Raw genomic sequence first — 7769 nt, forward strand, 5'->3', positions numbered from 1 at the left:
AGCGAGGCACTAGCACTCGCCACAGATCTCCACGTCCAGTCCGTATGTGTGGCTTCAGACTGCCTCGAAGTTGTGACAAGGATAGCTGATGATTCTCCATGCAAGTTCTTTCCAGTCCTGCAAAATATCAAGCATCAGAGGAAGGCTTTTAGTGATGTTAAATTCATTCACGAGAATAGGAGACACAATGGAGAGGCTCATGCCTTAGCCAAGGCTGCTGCATCTCTCCCTCCCGGGCGCCATGTGTGGCTTTCTTCTTTGCCCGAAATCATCTGTATTTTCATGTCTTTGAACGTTTAATAAAGGGTACAGATTTCGCTAAAAAAAAGCAAGCTGCCATTGTTATGCCACGAGGACAAGAAATACAAGTTTCGGTTGAGAGAGACGGAGAAGTTTCGGTTGCAGCGGAAGCAAGTTGGGGGCGACATCGACGGCCTCCATCCGGTGTCACCTCCTAAGGTGAGTATCTCGCAGCGATAAGGCACGTCGGTCATGAGACGGAGCACCTTGTACGCGCCGGACGGGACGGCACGTCCGAAACCGTAAATGGCGTCGTCGGCGTCGCTGTCGTGCATCTTCTCTGGGCTGTGTAGGAGCACCTTACCGGTGGCCCGGTCAATCACACGGACACCGCCGGATTTGGTGTCGGTGAGCAAGACGAGGTCGTCCATGCTCGTGGATGCCAACATGGTGCGGCTGGTGCGGTGGTGCCGAATACACCTTTCGTCGTCCCTACAACGTTGCCGTCCATGTCCGTCAGCTACAGGCCTGCGTTAATGTTACGGTTTCCGTGCGAGCAGCTGAAGACGAGAAGCGGCTCGGCGTGGCGCGATCTGTGCGCCGTGACAAAGGCCGGGGGTGAATACCAGGTGATACCACCAGCTTTCATGCTCCCATGATACCAATTTTAAAAAGTCAACTTTAAATGTTTCAAAATATTCTGAAAAAAAATCGTGAATGTTCACCACACATATGTATACAGCCCCTAAAAATTTCAGATCCAAATTCAAAGTACACAAAGAGAAACCAAAAAGACAAATCCAGATATGAATAGTGCAGGTTTTGATACTATTCATGTTTTTGTCTTTATTGACACTATTGATGTTGAATTTGTCTTTTTTGTTTCTCAATGTATAATTTGAATTTGGATCTGAAATTTTTAGAGGTTGTAGACATATGTGTTGTGAACATACATAATTGTTTTGGAAATTTTTTAGAATATTTAAATTTCAAATTTTCAAATTGGTACCGTCGGAGCATCTAAGTGGTGGTATCACTAGATATTTCCCCAAAGGCCGGATCGAAGACGAGGGTGCTCATCCCCTGGACATGCTGCGGAAGCGGCATACGGATTTCACCGGCATGCAGCCAAGAGAGGACGTCGAAGATGAGCTCGTCTGGCAACGATGCAGCAGCGCCACCCGTGGCGGCCGGCACAGGCGCTCTTCTCTTCGCCACGACCGCCAGAGCGCTAGGAAGGCGGCGGCTTTTAGGCGAGTGCATGGCAGTGCGCGACGCAAAGATCCGTCGAGAAGTCGTGAATCATTATCTGCCTCTACAAGTTTACGTATTGAACTCTGCAAGTCATTTTTTCATTTAGCTACATTTCAGTCAACTGAAATTTCATTTTTGGGTCAGTCGATTTTGTGGCCATTAGATTTTTCTTTGAGATTCGTCATGCGTATTCCCCTGGCCTGTGTTGTTTGTTGTGTGGGCTTCTTTCTTTTATTAACTGACCTTTATTTGGGTCGGTCAATTTCCTTATGGGCCAAAGCCCATTAACTATGTGATCCATCCCTCCTCTCTCTCCCTTTGTTTTTTAATTTTTTTTCTTTTTATGTGCTTTTGCTTTTGTTTTTCTGTTTCTCTTTTTTAGCTGGTTTTATTTTTATTTTGTGGATACTTTTTGGGATGTTGGGTGAGTGTAATGTGCACACACAAATAATTTGCAATACGTGCGAAAATCACAGTACTATATGATTATTGTTTGCGTACTAAACAAGTGTAATTTAAGAGTGAAGTTGTGTGCAAGATTTGCAAACTTATTTCTTAATTTTTGAATGGGACATAATAATGCTACTGATTCATTCTTCCTTATTCTAATTAATTAATTTAATTTCGTTTCTTCTTAAAGGGCAATACTAATGGTACTAATTTATTTTTTCTTAGAAAACTTACTATTTTGATTTTGTTTTAGTTTCTATTTTATTTTTATTTTTAAAGGGTAATATCAATGCTAGTAATTCATTCTTCGTTAGAATACCTCATTATTTTGATTGCGTTCTAGTTTTTATTTCATTTTATTTTTTCTGAAAGAGCAATACATAAGCCACTAATTCATTCTTTCTTGAAAAATTTGGTATTTCGGTTTTAGTATTATTTTATTTCCTTTATTCTTTAGTGATAATATCAATGCCGCATTTTTTCTCAGGAAACTTTATTTTTGTGAAAATTACACTATTATATTTTTATTCCTGCATATTATAAAAATGCGCAACTCCTGTGCAAATTGTTTGCAAAATATTTCATTATTATTTTTATTATTTTCAGTTCCTTTCTTCTTAATGGGAAACCAGTGACATTAATTCATTGTTTCTTAAAAAACCTCACTATTTTAATTTTATTTATGTTTTATTTCATTTTATTTATTCTTTAAGGATAAAACAATAACTCTAATTCATTCCTACTTAGGATTTTTTTTGTGAAATTTCACTATTCGTGCTTATTCTTGCATATTATAAAAATGCGCAATTTCTATTCAAACCGTGTGCAATTTTTTTCACTTTTTTACCTCCAATTCATTATTTTGATCCGGAGAAGTGGAGACACCATGGGTCAAATACCAATGCTACAAATTCATTATTTCATTCAAAAAAATTCTTTGTGCGAAAAAATTCACTATTATGTGTTTATTCTTGCATATTATAACAAAGCGCAATTTATGTACAGATTATGTGCAAATTTTGTCATTATTTTGTTTAGTTCTTTCTACCATTTTCTTTCCTATGTAAGGGTATCTTTACATCACTTTTATATTTCTGTTTTCTGTTTCAATGGGCTTTTATTTTCCCTTTTTCTTTCCTTTATTGATTTTTTTGTGGGTTTTTGGCTGAGTGTAACTATATACAAACAAATACTGTATAATATGCGCCAAAATTTCATGATTATATGATTATTTTTGCATATTATGATGAAGTGTAATTTCGGTGCAAAGTTGTCCGCAAGTTTTTTTAATTATTTTTCTTCTTAAAGGAAATACGTTATTTTTGATACACTGCGAAAATTATAGTAGAATGCAAAAAATGCACTATTATATGCTTATCCTTTGCATATTTCAAAAAGGGTAATATCAATGCAAATTGTATGCAAGTTTTGAAAGTTTTTTCTTTTTCATTTTCATTCTTCTTAAAGGGTTTCATTCTTCCTTAGAAAACTTCACTATTTTGATTTTGTTTTATTTTTTTTCTTCTAAAAGTGTAATACCAATGCCACAAGTGTTCTAAGTTTGTTCATTCATTCTAGTCTGTACGTAATCCCTATTGAAATATTCAAATCATCTTATATTTATGTACGCCTTATATTTATGTATGAAGGCAGCAGTTCACAAGTGTACGTGCATGAATGAATGGTCTGTATGCATGCATCCGCAATTTAAAAATTCAATTCTAGTAAAGCATGGAAGAGGTAAAAAAAAAGGGCGTTAATATACAGTCACTAATTGTTGCATAAAACACATTGCGTTGTCCTTCGGATAATGGCTGTGACCGCTGGTTTTCGATGTGATTAATTAAATGCTAATGAACGGTGCCTAATGAATTAAATATTGCTCATGAGATTGTGTGGTTGTGTGCATGCATGCAGGGGCGGAGACACGATATAGGACAACGTTTTGCTGAAGACTGAAGTGACATAAAAATATCATTACATTTCTATTAATTTAAAGTGGCCTATACGATTGCCTATAAGATCAAAAATATCAATAATTCCGTTGGAAGACATCTTAGCTGCTAATTTTTTTTATGTAAATTATCATGCAATGGCGAAGCAAATCATCTCTCATTTTACTTCGAGGACGTGTCTTGACAATTTTCATAGCCGAACAAGCCCGGTCTGCAGTTGCCGTTGAGACTGGGAGAGTGATAACTGAAGGAAATATGCTCTAGAGGCAATAATAAAGTTATTATTTATTTCCTTATTACATGATAAATGTTTATTATTCATGCTAGAATTGTATTAACCGGAAACATGATACATGTGTGAATATATAGACAAACAAAGTGTCACTAGTATGCCTCTACTAGACTAGCTCGTTGATCAAAGATGGTTATGTTTCCTAGCCATAGACATGAATTGTCATTTGATTAACGGGATCACATCATTAGGAGAATGATGTGATTGACTTGACCCATTCCGTTAGCTTAGCACTTGATCGTTTAGTATGTTGCTATTGCTTTCTTCATGACTTATACATGTTCCTATGACTATGAGATTATGCAACTCCCGTTTACCGGAGGAACACTTTGTGTGCTACCAAACGTCACAACGTAACTGGGTGATTATAAAGGTGCTCTACAGGTGTCTCCGAAGATACTTGTTGGGTTGGCGTATTTCGAGATTAGGATTTGTCACTCCGATTGTCGGAGAGGTATCTCTGGGCCCACTCGGTAATGCACATCACTATAAGCCTTGCAAGCATTGTAACTAATGAGTTAGTTGCGGGATGATATATTACGGAACGAGTAAAGAGACTTGCCGGTAACGAGATTGAACTAGGTATTGAGATACCGACGATCGAATCTCGGGCAAGTAACATACCGATGACAAAGGGAACAACGTATGTTGTTATGTGGTCTGACCGATAAAGATCTTCGTAGAATATGTAGGAGCCAATCTGGGCATCCAGGTTCCGCTATTGGTTATTGACCAGAGAGGTGTCTCGGTCATGTCTACATAGTTCTCGAACCCGTAGGGTCCGCACGCTTAAACGTTTGTTGACGATATAGTATTATATGAGTTATGTATGGTGGTGACCGAATGTTGTTCGGAATTTCGGATGAGATCACGGATATGACGAGGAACTCCGAAATGGTCCGGAAGTAAAGATTGATATGTGGATAGTAGTGTTTGATCTCCGGAAGGGTTCCGGAATCCATCGGAAGGGGTTCCGGATGTTTCCCGAAATGTTTGGACACGAGAACACTTTATCTGGGCCAAAAGGGAAAGCCCACAAGGTTTTTGGAAAGTGCAAAAGGAAGTTTTGCGGTGTCCAGGGGCCAGACGCCAGGGTCCCTGGCGTCTGGGTCCAGCCGCCGGGAACCCTGGCGTCTGGCCCTGGAATCCGAGAAGGACTCTTGCCTTTCGGGTGAAACTGACTTTGTGGAGGCTTTTACTCCAAGTTTCGACCCCAAGGCTCAACATATAAATAGAGGGGTAGGGCTAGCACCCAAGACACATCAAGAAACACCAAGCCGTGTGCCGGCTACCCCGTCCCCTCTAGTTTATCCTCTGTCATAGTTTTCGTAGTGCTTAGGCGAAGCCCTGCGGAGATTTTTCTTCACCAACACCGTCACCACTCGCATCTTGCTGCCGGAACTCATCTACTACTTCGCCCCTCTTGCTGGATCAAGAAGGCGAGGACGTCATCGAGCTGAACGTGTGCTGAACGCGGAGGTGTCGTACGTTCGGTACCTGATCGGGACAGATCGTGAAGGTGTACGACTACATCAACCGTGTTGATAAAACGCTTCCGCTTACGGTCTACGAGGGTACGTAGACAACACTCTCCCCTCTCGTTGCTATGCATCACCATGATCTTGCGTGTGCGTAGGAAATTTTTGAAATTACTATGTTCCCCAACAGTGGCTACCGAGCCAGGTTTATGCGTACATGTTATATGCACGAGTAGAACACAAGTGAGTTGTGGGCGATACAAGTCATACTGCTTACCAGCATGCCATACTTTGGTTCGGCGGTATTGTTGGATGAAGCGGCCCGGACCGACATTACGCGTACGCTTACGCGAGACTGGTTCTACCGACGTGCTTTGCACACAGGTGGATGGCGGGTGTCAGTTTCCCCAACTTTAGTTGAACCGAGTGAGGCTACGCCCGGTCCTTGAGAATGTTAAAACATCACTAACTTGACGAACTATCGTTGTGGTTTTGATGCGTAGGTAAGAACGGTTCTTGCTCAGCCCGTAGCAGCCACGTAAAACTTGCAACAACAAAGTAGAGGACGTCTAACTTGTTTTTGCAGGGCATGTTGTGATGTGATATGGTCAAGACATGATGCTATATTTTATTGTATGAGATGATCATGTTTTGTAACCGAGTTATCGGCAACTGGCAGGAGCCATATGGTTGTCACTTTATTGTATGCAATGCAATCGCCCTGTAATGCTTTACTTTATCACTAAGCAGTAGCGATAGTCGTAGAAGCAATAGTTGGCGAGACGACAACGATGCTACGATGGAGATCAAGGGGTCGCGCCGGTGACGATGGTGATCATGACGGTGCTTCGGAGATGGAGATCACAAGCACAAGATGATGATGGCCATATCATATCACTTATATTGATTGCATGTGATGTTTATCTTTTATGCATCTTATGTTGCTTAGATCGACGGTAGCATTATAAGATGATCTCTCACTCAATTTCAAGGTATAAGTGTTCTCCCTGAGTATGCACCATTGCGAAAGTTCTTCGTGCTGAGACACCACGTGATGACCGGGTGTGATAAGCTCTACGTTCAAATACAACAGGTGCAAGACAGTTTTGCACACGCGGAATACTCAGGTTAAACTTGACGAGCCTAGCATATGCAGATATGGCCTCGGAACACTGAGACCGAAAGGTCGAGCGTGAATCATATAGTAGATATGATCAACATAGTGATGTTCACCATTGAAAACTACTCCATCTCACGTGATGATCGGACATGGTTTAGTTGATTTGGATCATGTGATCATTTAGATGACTAGAGGGATATTGAAAGGATCGATACAGTCGACTAGAGGGGGGGTGAATAGGAGACTACAAATTTTACTCTTTCTTGTCAATTTTAAGGCTTAGCGGATAAAAAGGGTTCACTAGATATGCAACTAGGTGAACACAACCTATATGACAAGCAAGCTCTAAGCTAAATATGCTAGGCAACAAACTAATTAGCAAGCCAACAAGCATACAAGGCTAAGTAAAGTGCGGGAAAGGATTAACCACAAGTGAGACGAGGACGCGGATTTTATCCCGAAGTTCAATCTTCCTTGGGGAAGAGCTACTCTCCGTTTGGAGCGGTGCCGGAGCCAAAGCTTGCGGAACGCCACCGAAGGCTCACCGTAATCTCCTTCGAGTCACCCCCAACGGATGAGCCTCGAATCACTCAGGGTTGGTCTTGAAGGCGACCACCACACCTTTACAAACTTCTCCGGAGCACACCACAAGCAAGGAAGCTTCCGGAGGAACCTCTAACCACCTAGGAGCCCAAGCTCCAAGAATAACAAGTCATGGTGGATGAATGTTGCGGGGAACGCGATTTGGTTTGGTCAAAGTGTAGATCGGGTCTTGCTCTCCCAATCCCCAAAGTTTCAACAAGATTGGGTGGAGGGATTGAGAGTAGTGAGCAAAATGGGGTGTAGCAATGGAGGAGCTCAACAAGACATTAGGGTTAGGGGATGGAGGAGGAAGAAGGGGGCTTATATAGTGTTCTTGGCCGGGAGGGGATTTCTGCCCGTTGGACCCCGTGCGCACGGGCCAAGTCAGCCCCGTGCAC

The sequence above is a fragment of the Aegilops tauschii genome, chromosome 6, assembly GCF_002575655.3.
Source record: "Aegilops tauschii subsp. strangulata cultivar AL8/78 chromosome 6, Aet v6.0, whole genome shotgun sequence".
Lineage (NCBI taxonomy): Eukaryota > Viridiplantae > Streptophyta > Magnoliopsida > Poales > Poaceae > Aegilops > Aegilops tauschii.